Source organism: Macrobrachium nipponense, chromosome 5 (assembly GCF_015104395.2).
Source record: "Macrobrachium nipponense isolate FS-2020 chromosome 5, ASM1510439v2, whole genome shotgun sequence".
Lineage (NCBI taxonomy): Eukaryota > Metazoa > Arthropoda > Malacostraca > Decapoda > Palaemonidae > Macrobrachium > Macrobrachium nipponense.
In genome coordinates this window covers 130,445,377-130,457,876 of record NC_061107.1, presented here as the reverse complement: position 1 = coordinate 130,457,876, position 12,500 = coordinate 130,445,377, and the positions used below count along the sequence as shown (strand labels likewise).

The 12,500-nt window shown below is 43.8% G+C and overlaps 1 protein-coding gene across 1 annotated transcript in view; it reads right to left on the bottom strand.

The window, feature by feature from the left end:
* The window catches only part of LOC135215650 (oxysterol-binding protein-related protein 8-like), a gene marked incomplete in the record, with an annotated part of 484,283 nt that overhangs the window by 217,662 nt on the left and 254,121 nt on the right, over positions 1-12,500 (bottom strand).

Here is a 12,500-nt window from a genome sequence, read left to right as displayed (position 1 = left end):
AAGGTTTTGTTTGCTTACTTCTTTTGAAACACTCAAAAACAGAAAATAAAGAGCGGATTTCAGTGACTTTCATTCTTTGTACTGTAACAGATTTCAATAAACCTTCATCAATCTTAATTGCTTTCGTTTAACCTATTTCAAGCGCTTCCCAACAGAACCAGTTTTTTTTGTGATATGAACTGTTGTGATAAGTTATAAAGTAAACTGTTTGTTCCATTAAGCTCAATTTTACCGTTTGTTCCATTACGCTCAATTTTAAAACACATTTTCAATACGTTTCTAACTATTGAAGTTCGAGCAGTAATACAAGTGTTGAAACACTAAAAAATAAAATCAAAATTACATATAAAAGAATCGTATATTTCAAAAGTTAACATTGCTTGCCTCTCTCTCTCTCTCTCTCTCTCTCTCTCTCTCTCTCTCTCTCTCTCTCTCTCTCTCTCTCTCTCTCTCTCTCTCTCTCTCTCTCATACCTAAAACACAAAATATGATATTGTTAAACTACAATAAAGTTTTGTACATACTTACCTGGCAGATATATACTTAGCTATAGTCTCCGACGTTCCGACAGAATTTCAAATCTCGCGGCACACCGCGACAGGTAGGTCAGGTGTCTACCTTTACCCGCCGCTGGGTGGCGGGCGTATGAACCAATCTATCTCTCCAGCCAGATTTTTTCTCTTTCACCTGTCTCCTGAGGGGAGGCTGGGTGGGCCATTAGACGTATATATCTGCCAGGTAAGTATGTACAAAACTTTATTGTAGTTTAACAATATCATTTTTGTATGAACTTCCCCTGCCAGATTATATACTTAGCTGATTGGCACCCTTGGTGGAGGGTAAGAGACAGCTAAAGTAATAAGGAGAGATAAGAAACAACTGATGTTGTAGGATATAAATAACCTTGGTTCTTACCTGTTCAGGCAGAAGACTTCATTGATATTATCTCTGAGTCTGCGTTGCCTGGAGAGCTACAGCTAGGACGTGACCTGATGCTGAAAGACTCTCGGATCTACCACTGGGATATGTGATCCCTTTGTGTGGTAGAATCCAAGTCGGATCCTGTTAAAGGGAGTTCGTCCCTATCTTAACAGGTCCTAACCACTACTACTGCAAGGAGCCACACTCATCAGACCACCTAACCAAACTACTAAAGATTAGTATTACGACCTAAAGAGATGCCTTCATGCATCCTCTTTAAGGCAACCAACAACAACAAATACAAGGGGGAAAAATTTATACTACTAAACAGGATGAGTTCGGCAGCTCCCTGCCCCAGCACTGAATCCGCAGATACGTACGGGCCCAAGGCGAAGCATTTTTCGTAAGTGATTCTCACATCACGTAAGTATGTCGTTCGAACACTGACTGACATCTCCAGAATGTTGTCTTCCATCAGATTTCGCACGGACATATTCTTGTTGAAAGCAAGAGAAGTTGCTATGGCTCTTACTTCGTGTGCTTTCACTTTAAGAAGCTAAGATGTTCTTCTCTGCAGGATCCGTGTGCTTCTTTGATGAGGCTTCTCAAGAAGAAGGACAATGCGTTCTTCGACAATGGACGAGTTAGGCTCTTTTATCTGAACACCACAGGCGACCTCTCGGTTGGCTTTCAGTTGCTCTTTTCTTCTAAGTAGTATTTCACCATTCTCACTGGGCAAAGAGTTCTCTCGGGTTCTTCTCCTACCAAAGAAGATAACCACGAATCTCGAAGTTCTTGGGCCATGGACTTGATGGCGTTTCTCATTCTTTGCAAGAAAACCAGGAAGGAAAGAGCAAATGAGAGAGTCCTCCTTAAAACCCACATTACCATCAATCGCCTGAAGCTCACTCACTCTTCTGGCGGAAGCTAGAGCCATCAAAAACAGAGTCTTCCTGGTAAGGTCTCTGAATGAGGCTGAATTAGGGGGTTCAAACCTAGAGGAACCCAAGGAATTGGAGAAGGACTACATCCAAATTCCAGCTAGGTGTCTTAGGATACTGCATTTTCGTTGTATAAACGACCTAATAAGGTCCTGTAGGTCCTTATCTTCCGATAAGTTGAGGCCCCTGGTGCCTGAAGACATTCGCCAAACATACTACGATAGCCTTTAATCGTCGAAACGACCTAAGCCACATTCTTGTCTTAAGAATAAAAAGAAGTCTGCAATTTGATTCACAGAGGTACTGGAAGAGGAAACGTTATTCCTCTTGCCCACCATCTTCTGAAGACATCCCACTTCGATTGGTACACTCGTAATGTGGAAGACCTCCTCGCTCTAGCGATTGCCTTAGCAGCTGCTGACGAAAAGCCTTTCGCTCTGACCAGTTTCTGGACAGTCTGAAGCCAGTCAGACTAGAGAGCGGGGAGGTTTTTGTGGTACCTGTTGAAGTGGGGCTGTCTGAGTAGATCGCTCCTTAGAGGAAGCGATCTTGGAAAATCCACTAGCCATTCCAGCACCTCTGTGAACCAATCTTGTGCTGGCCAAAAGGGAGCTATCAAAGTCATCCTCGCGGAATCTGACTCTGCGAACTTTTTTAAAGTCAACCCCAGAATCTTGAAGGGGGGAAATCGCGTATACATCGAGTCCTTTCCAATCGAGTAGGAGAGCGTCTATCCCTATTGCTCCTGGATCCGAGATGGAGAGCAATACAGATCCAGTCTTTTGTTCTTTGCAGTTGCAAACAGGTCTAAGAGAGGCCTGCCCCACAACTTCCAAAGCTCTGGCAAACATCTTGGTGCAGAGTCCACTCTGTGGGAAGGACCTGATCTTTCCTGCTGAGGAGATTCTGCCCTTACATTCCTTTCTCCCTGTACGAATCTGGTGAGAAGTTTTATCCCCCTTTCTTCTGTCCACAGAAGAAGATCTCTTTGCTGTTTCGTACAGAGTAAGGAATGTGTCCCCCCCTGTTTCCTGATGTATGCCAGAGCCGTGGTGTTGTCCGAGTTTATTTGCACAACTGCTCCTGTCACATCTGACCTCGAACTCCTTCAGAGCAAGCCACACGGCTATTGTTCTTTATCCTGTTGATGTGCCAGGAAGACTGGTCCCCCATCCAGTTCCTGACACCTCCTTGGTTCCCAGAGTCGCCCCCCAACCTGTTTCCGACGCATCGGAGAACAACACCAGGCTGGGTTTTCTGGGATTGAAGAGGCAGTCCCTGCGAGAACTTTCCGTCGGGATCCGCCCACCATGCTAACTCCACTTCTTGATTTGGAAGAGTAATTGACCAGGGGAAGAAACTTCAAATCCTGAGAAGGACGACTCCAATTCCGATGAAAAAGAAAGAAATTGGAGCGGTCTCAGTGCAACCTTCCTAGGGGAAAACAAATTGCTCCAGTGAGGAGAGCGTCCCCAGCAGACTCATCCACTCCCTCACTGTGCATACTTCTTTCCCAAGAAGGTTGTTACTTTTTCGAGTCCCCAGGGCTATCCTCTCCTGTGACGGAAAAGCCCGAAAACTCAGAGTTCATCTGGATCCCCAGATAAACGCACTCTTGAGCGGGAATCAGACTTGACTTCTGCAGATTGACCAGAAGTCCTAAGGATAAGTCAAATCCAGGGTTTTCTTCAAGTCCTTCAGACAACGATCTCTGGAATTGGCCCTTATAAGCCAATCGTCGAGATAGAGCGAAAAATTCCTCACCCCCCTTCCAGGTGAAGCCATTGTGCCACATTCCTTCATGATGGCCGTAAAGACTTGGGGGCCGTGGAGAGGCCAAAACACAGGGCCCTGAATTGGAAAGATTCTTATTCCCCCCCATCATGAATCTTAGAAACTTCCTCGAGGAAGGATGGATTGGTACGTGGAAGTAAGCGTCCTGTAAGTCCAAGGACACCATCCAGTCCCCTGGACGGAGTGCTGCTAACACCGAGGCAGTGGTCTCCATCGTGAATTCTTCTTTTCGACGAAGAAGTTCAGGGCGCTTACATCCAACACCGGTCTCCATCCCCCTGAGGATTTCGGAACTAGGAACAGGCGGTTGTAAAAGCCTGCCGAAAGATGATCTGCCACTAGTTCGATCGCCTCCTTTTCCAGCATCTGATCTACCGCTAGTCGGAGGCTTGATTCATGATGGGGTCCCTGATCTGGCCGTCAACTCCTCGGGTATTCGTCAAGGGAGGCCTCGAAGAGAACGGGATTAGATAGCCCTTCCTCAAAATTGACAGGGTCCAGGCATCTGCGTCTTTTCTGGGGCCCAGACTTCTGCAAACTGTAAAAGCCTGGCGCCTACAGTTGTCTGAAGGACTTGAGTCTTACTTGGGAGGTTTGATTGACTTCGTAAAAGTCCTCCCTCTTCTGTTTGGTTTCCGACCTCTGAACGAAGAGGATCTAGAGGTAGATGCCCCTCGAAAGGGTTCCTGAGAGGTCGGCTTAGCTTCTTTGTCTTAGTCTGGAAGGTAGGGCGCGGCTTCCTTGCAGACTGTGCTAGAAGGTCCTGCGTAGCTTTGGCAGAGAGAGCCTTCGAAATGTCTTGAACCAGGTGTTTAGGAAACAGCTGTGTAGAGAGGGGCAAAAGCAAAGACGATCTCTGAGCTGTTGAGACCGACTTTGTTAAAAATGAGCAAAAAACTGATCTTTTCTTCAAGACCCCTGCCTCCAAACAGTGAAGCTATTTCGCTGGCCCCATCTCTCACCGATTATTTATCCATACAGGATAAGACACAATTCAAATCCTCCGGAGAAAACGTGTCCGGTCCTTGAGTTTTCTTGCCCTAGGACTCCGAGGGACCAATCGAGAAAGTTGAAAACTTCCAAGACTCTAAAAAGCCTTTTAGAATGTAGAATCCATTTCATTCATTGCCCACGTAGTTCTGGCCGAATTCAAAGCTGATCTTCTAGTGGCGTCTACTAGTGCCGAAAAAATCTGCGTCAGCTGAAGACGGAAGGCCCAGTCCAAGGGTTCTCCTGTCTCATACCAAAATCCTGTCCTTCCTGAAAGCTTCGACGGAGGGAAGGCAAACATTGTTTTCCCCGCTTCCTCTTTAGTACGCATCCATGAACCGAAACTCTTGAGCGCTTTCTTCATAGAAAGAGTCGGCTTCATTCTCACACACGAAGATCCTTTCGTTGCTTTCGCTGTGGAGAAGAACGATGTGGTAGAAGGAGGAGCAGTAGGCTCAAAGACTCTCCGAACTCCTGAAGGAGAAGTTCTGTGAGCTTCTTGTACGAAGAAACTGTTGCCGATGTATTAGTTTCTTCCTCAGAGCTTCCTGGTCTTCTTGAGGAGGAGAACGGGGATGAGGATCCTTATGAGAATCCTTAGATGAATTTCCTAGCTGGGGTACAGTGCGCGATGAAGGCGCAGAACAAAACCGTTTCATTGAATGAGGCGAAGAAATTTCCAAAGTTAAGAAAAGAGCAGCTAACACGTGAGAACACGACGAAGTTGTAAAAGAAGGACGCTTATCCGAAAATTTCGTTGTCTAAACTCGCATTCGTCTAGAAAAGGACCACGTCTATCCCTAGGGAAACTACGAGAGGGAGAGCGCCTGCTAAGATCCTGTCGCCGATCGTGAGGAGAGCGGCTACTAGGCGCCAGAGCGCCTATCTGTCACAGGGCGCTTAGTGGAATCCTGGCGCCTACCAAGCGGCGAAACGTTGCTAAAAATAGGGGCGCCTTTCAGGAGCAGGGCGCTTTAGAGGCTCTTGATGCCTACGAAGCGGAGAGAGCTGCTGCTACGCTCCGAGCGCTAAAACGAAACAGGTCGTTCTGCGAGATCTTGGTCCTTACCAAGGGGAGAACGTCTGTAATGGCTCCGAGCGCCTAAACAGAATCAGGGCGCTTGAGGCTTTTCTTAGAACTTCTAAGCCACGAGGCTGACCGATCAGGAGTAGGGAGTCCTCGAGAAGAACGAAGCGCCTACTAGGAGAACGAAGCCAAACGAGGATCAAGGTGTCTTTCTCCAGGAGAACAGCTACTAAACGAATGACGCTTACCCAGGAGCAGGCTCCTACTAGACTCTTGATGTCTTACAGGGAGGAGCGAACTCCGTGCGATGAGCGCCTACCAGTCACGTTATCCGACGCCCGACTACAGTAGTCGGAAGGAGAAGTGCGCCTACTTTCAGAAGGGCATTCCCTAGGTTCTCTGAGAAGACGAGGAGAAGAAAGAAGAGACGGAGACGACGAACAAGTCTTCTATGACCTGAGCGACTCTCCTCTTCTTGCACGAACTCTAGAAGAAGGAGAAACAGAAGGGGCTGAGCGTCTACCCGAGGCAGGAATCCGATTTGAGGAAATATCTTCATAGTCCAAGGAGCGCCTATCCGTCGAATGGCGTCTCGACACCTCCGAGCGGGAGTGGTGTTCCTCTGTGGAAATGTTACGATGAGTAGAAGGAATCCTCAAAAGAAGGAGAACGCCGATTACAAGGAGAGCGCTCTTCCGACGAAACGCGCCTCGATCTCTTGATCGGGAGAGACAAATCCTTCCTTCTACGCGATCTCGATGCCAAGGAGTCCGCCAAGGCTGTGATCTGAGCTTGTAGGCCCGCTAGTACTCGAGAAGGCAGAGTCCCCAGGATCTTCTTCCGAAGCAAGCTCAGCGCGAGGCGCGGGAGAAGGAGGGCGATCAACCGGATCTCCTAGGCTTCTTTGCTTGCAAGGAAGCTACATCAGAAAAGTCTTCTGGGCTGGAAACGCTAACCGTACTCGAAGGGAGCCTCCGCAGCCCTCTTCAACGGGCGTGACGCCTCCTTAGAGCTCCACCCACGCTTCGGCGAAGGAGAAGAAGGATGACGAAAAACACTGGCGAAGAATATTCTTCTTGGCTTACGATCCAAGGCAGCCTGGGAGCGAACTTCAGGATCTGACCGAGGGGACGCCTGACCGGTGGGGGCTCTCCCTAGCCCTCCTGCGGCTTTCGACTTTCCTCCTCCACTGGAACTGGGAGTCTGGAAGAGGTCTAGGCCTGGAGGCACTAAGGAGCCGGTCAGACGCACCCTCCACATCACTGGGTACACTGCACTTATCATCACTGACACTCACTTACCTTGCTCAGTACGAAGATTCTTGTCTTCCTTAGAACACAAGGAAGCTTTTGAGGCCGCCGCCTCCGAAGACGAATCTACGGCTTCGGTGCGGGGAGCAGGAGCTGAGACCTGTGAGGAAGGTTCTACAACCTACATTAATGTTAGTTTCATTCTCACTCATTCTCGACCTGCTCGAGCTCCTAGAAGAAGCTTTACGTACCCTATCCCTTTCAAGTTTGCCTAATATAAGAAGAAAGAGCCTTATATTCATCTTCGTTCAAAACCTCACACTCTTGACACGGGTTACTAAACGAACATTCATTCCCCCTACATTTAACACAGAAAGATTGCGAGGGTCCACCGCAGCTTTCGGTAACCTCACCTTACATCCATCGGTCACACACACACTAAACAAAACCGGAGTTTTGGAAACAGAATCAAAATCAGACATTCTACAGGAAAATCCAGCGCAAAGTCAATAACGGTCCACAATCAGCGTATGCCAAGCCAACATAGAGCGAATACGTCACCAAAATGTTCAAATCAATCTCCAGGCAAGCGAGAAATGAAGAATATATCGGAAGAAACGACAACCGTTGTTATCGCTTCAGCGACAGAAAAAAATCTGGCTGGAGAGAGATTGTTATCATACGCCCGCCACCCAGCGGCGGGTAAGGTAGACCACCTGACCTACCTGTCGCGTGTGCCGCGAGATTTGAAATTCTGTCGGAACGTCGGAGACTATAGCTAAGTATATATCTGGCAGGGAAGTTCATGTACAAAAACTAATTTTCATTGACACTTGTATTAGTAAAGCATGGAACCACCTCCTACAACAATCTAATGACTCCAGAGTGCTTTAGTATATGTATGAATAAAGCCATTTTCACCATTATAAACAAAAATTTTGAGTTTCTTAACACCCCCCCCTCTCTCTCTCTCTCTCTCTCTCTCTCTCTCTCTCTCTCTCTCTCTTTTATTTTTTTACTGACAAATAAATCTAATGCACGTATGTAGAGGATTCCTTTTTATTTCTTAAACGTTCCGATTCGGTTCCGATTCGATATTTTTTTTTTTATCTGCGTTCCTTCAATTTATCAAGAGAACCTTTCGATCTGGTCTACGTTTCTCCTTACCTAACGACATTAACACGATTTCTTGTTTGTTGTTTTTGATTTGCGTCAGCACGGTCTCTTGCTCACCGAGCAGCCGGTAATGTAACTACTTTCCATGAGATGGCAGAAGTTAACGCTCAATGACAGACTCCGCTCCTCTCATCTCTCTCTCTCGTCCTCTCTGCCTCTCCTCTTCTCTCTCGCTCCTCCTCTCTTCTCTCTCTCATCTCTCTGCCTTGTCCGAACAAGTAAAACCGGCTCGAGAACTTTTAGTCTCATTTCCTTTCTTCTTCTTTTCTTAGCGAAGAGAGAGAGAGAGGAGCGAGAGAGAGAGAGAGAGAGAGAGAGAGAGAGAGAGAGAGAAAGGAAATCTATGTATAATATAGTTTTTGTAAACAAACATTTTTAGGAGCAAAGGCAATGTTGTTATTTTTTTTTCCACTCATCATCTGCTGGCAAGAAAAATGAAAAACTTGGGTTAATAGTCTCCCTTGTTGCTTTACTTCTTTCTGCCTGGTAATGTCAGTGAAATGTCAATTGCAAGAGAAAAAAAGGTCTCTAATGTGACAACTAACCGATTTTCTTTTTTTTCCTTTGTTTGCCTAACTAACCCCATAAACAAATACCAACAAACTGACTTCTACTTATAACGTTAAATAATACCAGATTAGCATGGAATCTTCAACCTATATAGGAATAAATAATTGCTTAATTAACTTAGTCTTCAAAGGAACGTAGTACAACAATCCAATAAACTACATTGCAGGATTACCAAATTAGCAATCAACTTTGAGAAAACTAAGCTTCAGTTTTTATTCTCCTCTGATTATGTTACGTTTAACTGCCTGGCGCAATGCTGTTTTTTACAATGGCCGACTCATGTAGAGGCACCAAATCATGCATACCAGCTTCAGTCTGCTCTTCCTGACTTTTCTTCGATACGCTCCCTTAAAAAGGCTGGTCTTTCACTCCCGGTGTGGTTCAAACTTTCCTTCTGTTCTTCATTCCTTGTCCATATTTTCCGATATCATCGAGGCTGATAAAAAAAAAAAAAAAAAAAAAAAAAAAAAAAAATAAAAAAAAAAAAAAAAAAAAAAAAAAAAAAAAAAAAAAAAAAAAGGGGGGGGGGGGGGGGGGGGGGGGGGGAAGGCAGGCTGCCCGTCAGTTGGTCTCGGTACTCTGACTATAATAACTAAAATAACCAGCGTTTTCAAAAGCCCGTCTGCCAAAGACTTACACTATTTCGGGTTTGAATTCCATCGAGGGAAAACTCAAAGAAAATGTAGTTGCTTTTATACGGTGTTGAGGATCCATGTGCTTATTTAATATTTAGTTTCAATGGTAGAACTTTCATATAACATTAGCTGTTATTCATGCTAAAAATGTATTATTAGCTATTTACTATAAATATCTAATTCATTGTTCATTTCTTAATCTTTTTAAAAACAAATGTCACCCTATCCTATGAGATATTGAAATGTCAAGTTCATGGACTCTCGGTTCGTATAATAATAATAATAATAATAATAATAATAATAATAATAATAATAATAATAATAATAATAATAATAATAATAATAATAATAATAATAATAATAATAATAATAATAATAATACAACACCAATACGGACTTTTGTGTTTCTCAATACTAGGGCCCCGATGAAATTGCCATAAATGCAATGAATGTGTGACTTTAGAAAACAATGATTGTTGGATCAAGTTCTCTCCGTCAAATCTTCTTTCGTGTTCATGAAATGAACCACTAGAATTCCAGGTTAGACAATGGAATTGAGCGTTAGGCAACGAGAAACAAATTATAAATCCACGTCAAGTACTATACGTATGATACAACAAAGCATGAATGTCTCAATTTAAATTTCAAACAAATTCCTCGATTTAAAGAAACTGTCTATCATCCACATGTATGAGCATCACAACCAGAGCAACACAGAAATATGGCCGAGCAAAGAAAATGATTTCCAAACGACCAGACCTAAATCCACACGTAAAGGGTATATCGGAGACAACAGATATACAATACCCAGCCGTAAACAAATAAGCAAGATTTGGGATTTCTATAAATGTCCCTGATACCCAAGAAAACAGGAGCGTGGCAGCGCTTCCAAGATGAGTTGAGATTTTCCCGTTCGCGTATTTATGAGTACTAGACGATTAGACGCAAGGTATCTCGTTCGGTGCGTACATGTATTAATTCACATCCTACGACAATATAAAATCCCGGACTTTGCCGTAAAATCAGAATAATGCCACCTTTATCACTTCAAAGTTCCATCGCTATTATCATAACTTTCGTCAACAAAAACACACACCTGATAAATTTAACACCCTTTGAAGTTAAACGGAGGGGTTCATTACAATGCATGTATAGGTTGCAGTGAGGAGAGTTTGATCAACAAGACTATGGATGAATTTATTTTCATAGCAAGTTGCAGATTTTAGGTCACCGTGACCTCTTGCAGAAGAGGCCAAATTTGTATTACATCACACACTTTTCAATATATCTGAATGTCTCCAACTTTTAATATGGTCACATACACTCTCTCTCTCTCTCTCTCTCTCTCTCTCTCTCTCTCTCTCTCTCTCTCTCTCTCTCTCTCTCTCTCTCTCTCTCTCCACAAGCACGAAACATAAGTTATAAAAAAAAATGTGGAATACAACCTGCTACATAACATTTTCTATTGGTTGCCACAACAAAATGGGGGAAAGCAAAAAAAAAAAAATTACAACTTCGAAGAAAGAAAACCTCCTCCTCCGGTTTGACTACTTCCGTCATTTAACGTAAATATTTAAAAGTAGAGAGCATCTGGGTCTGAAACCGCAAGATAAATAAAGTCATGAATCGGGTGAAGCGACATCCATAAGGAGTCGGCAGCTGCTGCTGATGTAGCTTCTGCAAGAACATTGAGACTCAAAAGTTTACAAGGCTTCTGAACAAAATTAAATGTATATAAACCTGAATGACTCCTTAGCAAGGGATAACGAAGAGTGAATGGCTGCACGCCAGAAACACTTACTCTAAAAGTTATTCTCTCCAGTTAGATAGCATTGCCGCTCAAGAAACATCTCCAATTCTAAAGATAAAACACCCACACACATCTAGAAATAAAGCGCATACAAATATACATTCGAATGACCTCGAGCACATAGCAGCAGCACTGTTTATATCAATCAACATCCATTCAATATACGTACTCATACCTTTTCAATCTCCTTTGGAAAAGAATTTAGGTCATTTTATATTCATATTTTACTTCCTTCAATTTCTCTACATTTCCTTTTACTCTAAATTTCCTTTTACAAGCGTCAGCAAATCCGACACACACTACCGTTACAATGACACCCTCCTTTCGTTTAAAATGGTTACAGGAAAGATTATCAACTGAATACTTATTCATTAATATCGTCGTAACTATTGTACATAATTCTATTCCTTCCCTAATCTTTTGGTTTTCTTCCTAACCAGGTAGCAGCCCTTCCAACAACACTGCTTACAACTGCAATTTCAATTCAAGCTGTTGACGGAACATTTCCATTTTATGTAGCTCTTGTACGGTATTTTCGTTTATCTTTCTTCCCATCCAGTCGCCTCCTTAGTTTAGAATTATAATGAATCAGTAGTAGCGCTAAAAGTTCATAAGACTCATTATTCTATCTATGAATTATTATTCACAGGCTTATACACATTAACTATATACTATATGCCAGTTTTCAAAATATCGCATAAAAACACTTCATAAAAATGCGTGTGTAAAATAGAAGATATTTCTACAAGAGTCCATCAATTCTACTCGTCTCAAAATAATGTCGGTCTTTCCGAAAGCAGAGCAACAGCAGCAGCAGCGTCGGTGAGAGCGATGTTACGAGAGAAACATTTACCGCAAAATATCTGAACAAAGACGACGGCGACAGACGCGAACGAAAGTTAATTTCGTTCACTTAACAGGCAGCACAGCATTATTAACTAACGGCGCCGGACTACGATTTACTAAGATAACGACGAGATACACCATTTTTCCCCCACCCTCTTTTATCTATCTATAATGATAAAAATCCGAGTGGACATTTCTAGTTTGTCCGCCCCGGGTGGGGACGAGATAGGTAGGGGGATCGGGAGGGTAGGGAGACATGACATAACTACCAAAATCGAGCAAACTTGTTTGTCCGCCCTGGTAGGGGATCGGGAGGGTAGAGGAGACTTGACGGACAGCGCCGGCGTCATCAGGTTCGTACGTATATCTGTAATTACCGAAATAACACACTACCTGTGCATCGTACACTTCTGGGGGACTTAGGGAGACCATTCATACTCTTACATCTAAGGGGAAACCCGAGAAAAAGCCCAGGCCATGGCTGCCCTTCATCATGCGCAAAAACACAGACCCTTTCTGTGATACAGTAGACGAAAATTA